Source organism: Mustela lutreola, chromosome 4 (genome assembly GCF_030435805.1).
Source record: "Mustela lutreola isolate mMusLut2 chromosome 4, mMusLut2.pri, whole genome shotgun sequence".
Taxonomy (NCBI): domain Eukaryota; kingdom Metazoa; phylum Chordata; class Mammalia; order Carnivora; family Mustelidae; genus Mustela; species Mustela lutreola.
The window spans coordinates 90381791-90388759 of record NC_081293.1 but is presented as its reverse complement, the minus strand read 5'-3'; positions in this window follow the sequence as shown (position 1 = coordinate 90388759).

Sequence of the window (6969 nt, the reverse complement as noted above, 5' to 3'; positions counted from 1 at the left end):
TTTGTCTTCTACTCACCCCCTCTCACCAGCTACACCCCCATTTCCCTTTCCACACCTTTCCCACTGTTTATAGAACATTTTCAAAAACAGATTTTCTCAGCAAAAATGAAACAGCAACAAAATGAGACAATGGCCTCTGTTGAGATGAGAATCTGTTGTTGGATTTTTCAATTTCGCTCAGTTTTCCCTAAAATCACCTCCATTCTAGTTGTCCTCCTACCTTGCCCTGGCCAACCAGGTGGGGAGTCAGCTCCAGCACCCCTGCCCATCCTTGTCCTTTGCATGCAGGCCTGCATCACCCTGGCAGAGCCACACGCAAGCCACTCTCAATCCACAGACATAAGGATAAATCAAATCATTCCATGCAGAGAGAAGGGGGGTCCTGAGCAGCAAGCCTATGGACTATCTATGAGCATTTTTAATGTCCTTCTCCCTTTTAACACCGTCCTTCTACCCAGACACCCTCCCATCCTTGGAACAATGGAAAACAAAAGCCCCTTCCCCTTGGCCTGTTAGCTGCCTCCCAGCAATTGAGCTCTAAAGGAGACAAGGGGAGAGAGCAGCTGGCAGGGGGATCAAGTGTTGGGATGGGCGGGGGAAGCAGAGAAAGCCCTCCCCCCGCTTCCCCGGCCACCAGCCATCCTGTGGGATGAAGGCTGGATTTTGGTGACAGACCACCATAATCACTGCTTTCAGAGAGAAAGAAAGGCAAACAATAGAAATCGATATTTTCAATGAGTAAATCACGACCAGATTCACTTGGGGGAGATGAATTAATGAGGGATTTGTAAAATGATGTGCTTCTCTCTCACGGCTCCCTGAAATCACTCTGAGTTGTCCTACTGATACGAGGCCCTGGTGCTGATTTTTAGGGTTGGGATTGTATTAACCCAGTGTTAACTCCTGAAGACCCCAAAAACCATCTGGAAAAGGACTTGGTACTTTTATGTATTCCAAAATTGAACAGATACGAGGAGGAAGAGAGAGGCTCCCACAGCTGAGAAGTCCTTGTCTCAACTCATCCCCCAACACAATGAGAGTCTCCTGACCAAGCGCTACATACTTTCCATTGAAGACCCCTGAGGAAGGGGAGGAGCTTAGAGAGCCCAGTTTTGTCACATACCATCAATAAAGTACACTGTATCCAGCCAAAAAAATAATTGAAGAGATCTGGTCTTTCTTAGGAAAAAACCAACAACATTCAACTATGTTTTATAACTTTGAAATTTTTAATTAAAATATAAGATACAAAAAAGCACAAATCAAAAATACACAGTTTAATAGGTGTTCACAAAATTAATACACCAAAGAAACCCAAAAATTATATAGAAATGTAACCAAGAAAGAGAAACCAGGGCCCTCCCTTGTCCCTGTCCTACTCCCTGCCTCCTTACCACCCAAGCTAACCATAATCCTAATACCTAATAAAAGTTGCCTCTCTTTGAATTTTATCTAAATGAAGCCATATGGTGTGAGTTCTTTCATTTCCAAGGTGTTTTGCTCACATTGTATTTGTGAGATTCTTGTATGATTTGCATGGAGTAGTGGTTTGTCCACTTTGCGGGGGAGGTGTATAGTACTCCATTGGGTGACCACTCCACAATTTACCTTTTCATTCTGCTATTGATGGAAACTTGAATCAGTTCAAGTCCTGCCATAGCATTCTTATCCATGTCTTTGGGAACATAAATAAGCATTTGGCGAGATTATTTCTAGAAATGAGATTACTGGATCATAGATTATCTTTAAATTCAGCTTTAGTAAAAACTGAAAATCAACCAAATCAACTCATTATTCAATGAGTGTTTGTCAAACAATATCAAGAACATAGCACTCTTTTTGACCTTGAAGGAAATACAGAAGTAAAGACAAGATATGGCCCCTCACTCCAAAAATTACATCATGGTTAGGGATCACTTAGAAGAGAGTGGAGAGATGCTACAATTTATTTGGCTGAGCACCAAATTGATGTTATTGATACCAAGCATCATAGAACCAAAGTCATAGGTAGGAGAGAACACCTGGGTCTCTTTCTTTCTTACAATCCTGAGAAAATGGTTTTTGCAAGAAAATACAGGCATGGGTTCATTGAGTTAATCCCTTTTGTGATATTAACTCTGTAAGCCCCAAAGACACTTTCTCTTTCACTCTACTTTTTTCTCTGATTTTGATTCTCACCCCACATGTAGAAGGCCAAAGTACCAATAAACAAGGAAAATTTAAAAATAGCAAAATAACATAGAGATTTCTTCTTACAGAAACTTCAGCCAAGTTATTAAAATCAACTCTCCTTGCAAAAAACAATCAACATTCTAGATGAAATATTAAGATCCCATCCTTAACAATAAGAAATAACTAATGAAATAGTGAGGAACTAACTACCAGGCCAAAGGCCATAGCAAAAGGGAAACTCAGAAACAAACAGGAAGCCTGACACTGTTTCTGCCTAGGTCCTTTACCAAGCTGGGCATGCCTGGCCTTCAGCTTTGGCAGCTTTGAGGGACAAGGATCCAGAAGTCGAAGTCCAGTGCTGACCCAAGGTGGGAAGTCTAATACCTTCTGGTTTTAGAATTACCAAAATCTTGCCAGAATCTGAGGATACTTCCTCCACTAAAGTTGGAACTTCAGATGTCTACAATCTTGGGGTAAAGATAAACTAGAAATAAAACTACCTCCATTTTCCACCTCTCAGAAAATTGCAGGTAAATCTGCCTCAGTGTTAAGCAGAGCAGAAGAAAAAAAGAAAAGAAAAAATTAAATACTTTAAGTTGTGATTGCAAGCTGACTTTCATACAGATGTGCATCATGGTCCCACATTACCTGGGTGGCACAGAAGACCTCACACCATGAATTTATTTTAATCCGGACCCAACCTGGTAGTGCTTGGGTGTTTCCTCAACATAGACCCATAAACGCTCTTATAGAGACAATGAATAGTATACAGTCAATAATAACCAAGCACACAAAGAATTGAAACATTGTAAACAAAAAACAACCAAAACAATGAACGGAAGAAATATGCCTTTAATATTTAGATATTGGAATTATCAGACAGTGATTATCAAACAATAATGTTCCCTGTGTTTGAAGAAATAAAACAGGCTTGAAAAAACCTGCAAGCAACAAGAATCCATAAAAAAAATTATCCAGCATATCTGAAAAAGAACCAAATAGAACTTCTAGCAATACAAAAAAAATGTCTAAAATTTTATCCCTTTGGTGGATTAAATGGCTGTTTAACACACTAAAAAGAGAGTGGTTAGATTTCATAAAAACCAAGATAACATAAGATGGATCGCTATTTCACAACATTAAGAAATAAAAACAAATGGGGGCCTCAGGTGCCCCAGTCATTAGGCTTCTGCCTTCAGTTCAGATCATGATTTCAGGGTCGTGGGATCGAGCCCTGCATCGGACTCCCTGCTCAGTGGGAAGCCTGCTTCTCCCTCTCTTCCTGTTCTCTGTTGCTCTCTCTCAAATAAATAAATAAAATCTTAAAAAAAAAAAAGAGAGAGAGAGATAAAAAGAAATGTCTCCAACTAGACTATAATATAATCCTTTCTTCTCTCAAAAATTTTAATTTATACTTCCTGAAAGAGCTTACACAGTTTTTAAAAATCTATACTGAATACTTAAAAAAAAATCTCTACCAAAATATCACATTTGTACAAGCATAAAAAAGGAAAACAGGATTGAAATAAGCTGGTTAAAAATGGTCCTAGAAATTCTTTGCAGCCAGAGTCTGATTCTTTTTTTTTTTTTTCTTTTAAAGATTTTATTTATTTATTTGAGAGAGAGAGACAGTGAGAGAGAGCATGAGCGAGGAGAAGGTCAGAGGGAGAAGCAGACTCCCCATGGAGCTGGGAGCCCGATGTGGGATTTGATCTTGCGATTCCGGGATCATGACCTGAGCCAAAGGCAGTCGTCCAACCAACTGAGCCACCCAGGCATCCCCAGAGTCTGATTCTTCTGGGTCATTGTAACTCAGTATTTGACTGTGTTTTTCTCAAGCTTGTGATGCAACATTTCTTAGAAAGTGCCCCATGATTATTTGTAGGATCTTCTCCCAAGTCCTTTTTTCTTTAAAGATTTTATTTATTTATTTGACAGAGATCACAAGTAGGCAGAGAGGCAGGCAGAGAGAGAGAGAGAGAAGGGAAGCAGGCTCCCTGCTGAGTAGAGAGCCTGATGTGGGACTCGATCCCAAGACCCTGGAATCATGACCTGAGCCGAAGGCAGAGGCTTAACCCACTGAGCCACCCAGGTGCCCCCTTCTCCCAAGTCCTTAAGACTCATTCTGCAAGTTTTGATTCTGGTGCTTCCATGGCCTTACCAGAAATGATCAGTTGATAAAATGTTTTCCACTGAAATTCAGTTCTATAGTAAGGCTTTAAACAAAGCCCTGGACTCATTCTTCCTTCCTCGGATTGTCCTCTTTCGTTGATTGGAACATTAAAGTCCTACAGTGGTCAAGTCGATGACACCAAGAGTTACAACCACATTCACACCTACATAGTGGAAGTGATTAAAAACCATCAATTGTAACATACAGTCTTGGTTTCAGGATGTTAAAATGAGGAAAAAAACCAACCACCACCACCAAAAAAAAAAAAAAAAACAAAAAAAAAAAAAAACCATGTATATTAAATTGGATAAAACATGGTAGATAAGGATCTGCTCACAAATTTTTGGTATCTCCTTATTTCTACGGCAGCCAGTCTGTGGGTCTTTCAGACCCTTTGTCTTACAACCCTTCCTCCCCGTTTTTACTTCCTTGGCTCCTCTGTGGGGCCTGGGCTGAGGCTCAGGTGCTCCAGTCCTTGATGAGGGGAAGCTGTGTCCAGCTGTGCAGCAGAAACCAGCCCTCCTGCTCCCTCCTTGCTCTCCCCCACCTGCCCTCCGGCTCCTCTCGTCATGGCTTCCAGCCATCTGGGCTCCCTGCTATTGCTACAGCCTGGGCCTTGTTCTCATACTCCCTGTAAACAACACTCACTTTCCATTTTCTCTGTCACCAATGATGCCTCCTAATCCAAGGTAGTCCCTTCCCCTGGTCCCAGTGCGCCTGCCAGTGCTGGACCACATCTGGGTGTCAGGCAGTGCTCAGACTCTTCTAGGAGCCTGGCCTCCCTTAGGTTCTTGTTGGATGACTACCTCATGAAGCTTCGCTAGTCCCTTAGTACAAAAGGCAAGACCGAATGTACAGATGAACATCTGATCAAGTGGCAGTCATGAACTGCATGCCTTTTGGCTAACAAATATTTCAGAAATTTCAGCTCTTGGGCTGTGTGAGCAGAGCTCCCAAAAGGACCCTCTAGGACAGAATCGCCTAGTCCTGAGATGAGATCTCCGGGAGATCTCATCACAGTGTACCCCCAGCTGTGAGAATAGTACATAACGGCATTTTTAAAGTCCCTGGACAGTGTCTGAAATAGCGCACTTAGATTTTAATGATGTATTTGGTGGACAGAAATAATTCATAATGACAGTGCAATCGTAAAGTTTCCCCTTTTACAACTGATTCAGGCTTCAGTTTTCAACATAGAGTTACCTTTTCATCTTCTTAAAGATTCTGTGGAAATAGGATCCCGCATGAGCCTGCTTTGTATAGAATTATGTAAAACATCTATCAAATATTCATATTTTACATATCATTTACACATTCTCTTCCATTCAGAATTGAGTCAAGGGAAGCATGATTTTTCTATTGGCCAATCTTTTCAGAAATAGGACGTTTGCAAGCTCTCTCTCTCTGGCCACCATAAGCCTGAGACACCTTTCTTAGCCATGAACTTATATGGAGTTTGATGGGGTCACATGAAAGAATGGTTTAAGGTCTGTGTATTCGTTTTTTCCTCTTGCTATAACAGATTACATCACACCTGGTGGCTTAAACAACACGAATGTGTCATTACATTTCTGATGGTCAGAAGTCTGACACAGTACTCACTGGGCTACAGTAAAGGTGACACAGGGCTGCCTTCATTCTGGAGGCTCTAGGGGGACATCCATTTCCCTGACTTTTCCAACTTCTCCAGGTACCTGTATTTCTTGGCTCACTGCCCCATTCCTCCTCCTTCGAAGCCAGCAACGTCGCAGAGAAGACATGCACGCTGGCTAGTTTAAGCAAGGGAGAATTGATGTAGGGTTTGCAGTGGTTTACAGATCAGTGGGAGAGTTGAGGAAACGGACTGGAAGTCAGGCTTCCAGAACGACACCCACAGCCACACTGCAAACTGGGCCACCGAAGCTGCAGCTCTTGGGGGCGGCCGACTGAACCAGGAATCTGACCCCAGAACTTCCATCTCTGAAGCTCCCCCCAGTCCAGCCCGTCCCTGCTGCCTCCCTGGAGAGCTGTCTTCAGGGAATCAGAAAGCTGTGGCCAGGGCTGCTGGACATAGAACTTTGATCTTGACCACTATGATGTCATGCCCCAAAACCACGTGCCCCGTGTCCAACGTCCTTGCCTCACTTAGCTCGGCTCTGAAGTCAGGTGTTCCAACAGGGGTTAGAACTTGGCAGAACCCCACCACATGTGGACTCAGGCCAGGAGAAGGTAGGGGGTGAAGGGAAGCCTTCGGGAGAGCGTTGGGAGAGACCGTGAGTAATTAGCCCATGGTGCTGAGAGTCGTCAGGGAGAGGGTGGACAAGAGTTAGTACCAGATGCCCTGACAGGACCACTACAGAGGGCGAGTCCTCGGCAGGATGATCACCGAATGGGATCCGAACCAAGGCTGCAAAGTGCATGCTGCCTCCTTCTCTTTTCCTGCTTGACGTCTTTCCTTTTTAACAACATTTCCTAAGCTTGTGTGGGTTTCATGTTTGGGTTGGCTCCCATTTTAGCTGAACGAGTTCACTGGTTCCGGCTTCGCGGCCACCCCAGCCATCCATGTACATATTTTGCCTGTGTAGGGCTATCTTTTCCCTTTTTTTTCCTTGAGGGAAAATCTATCACCATAGAGTCCGTGGCAT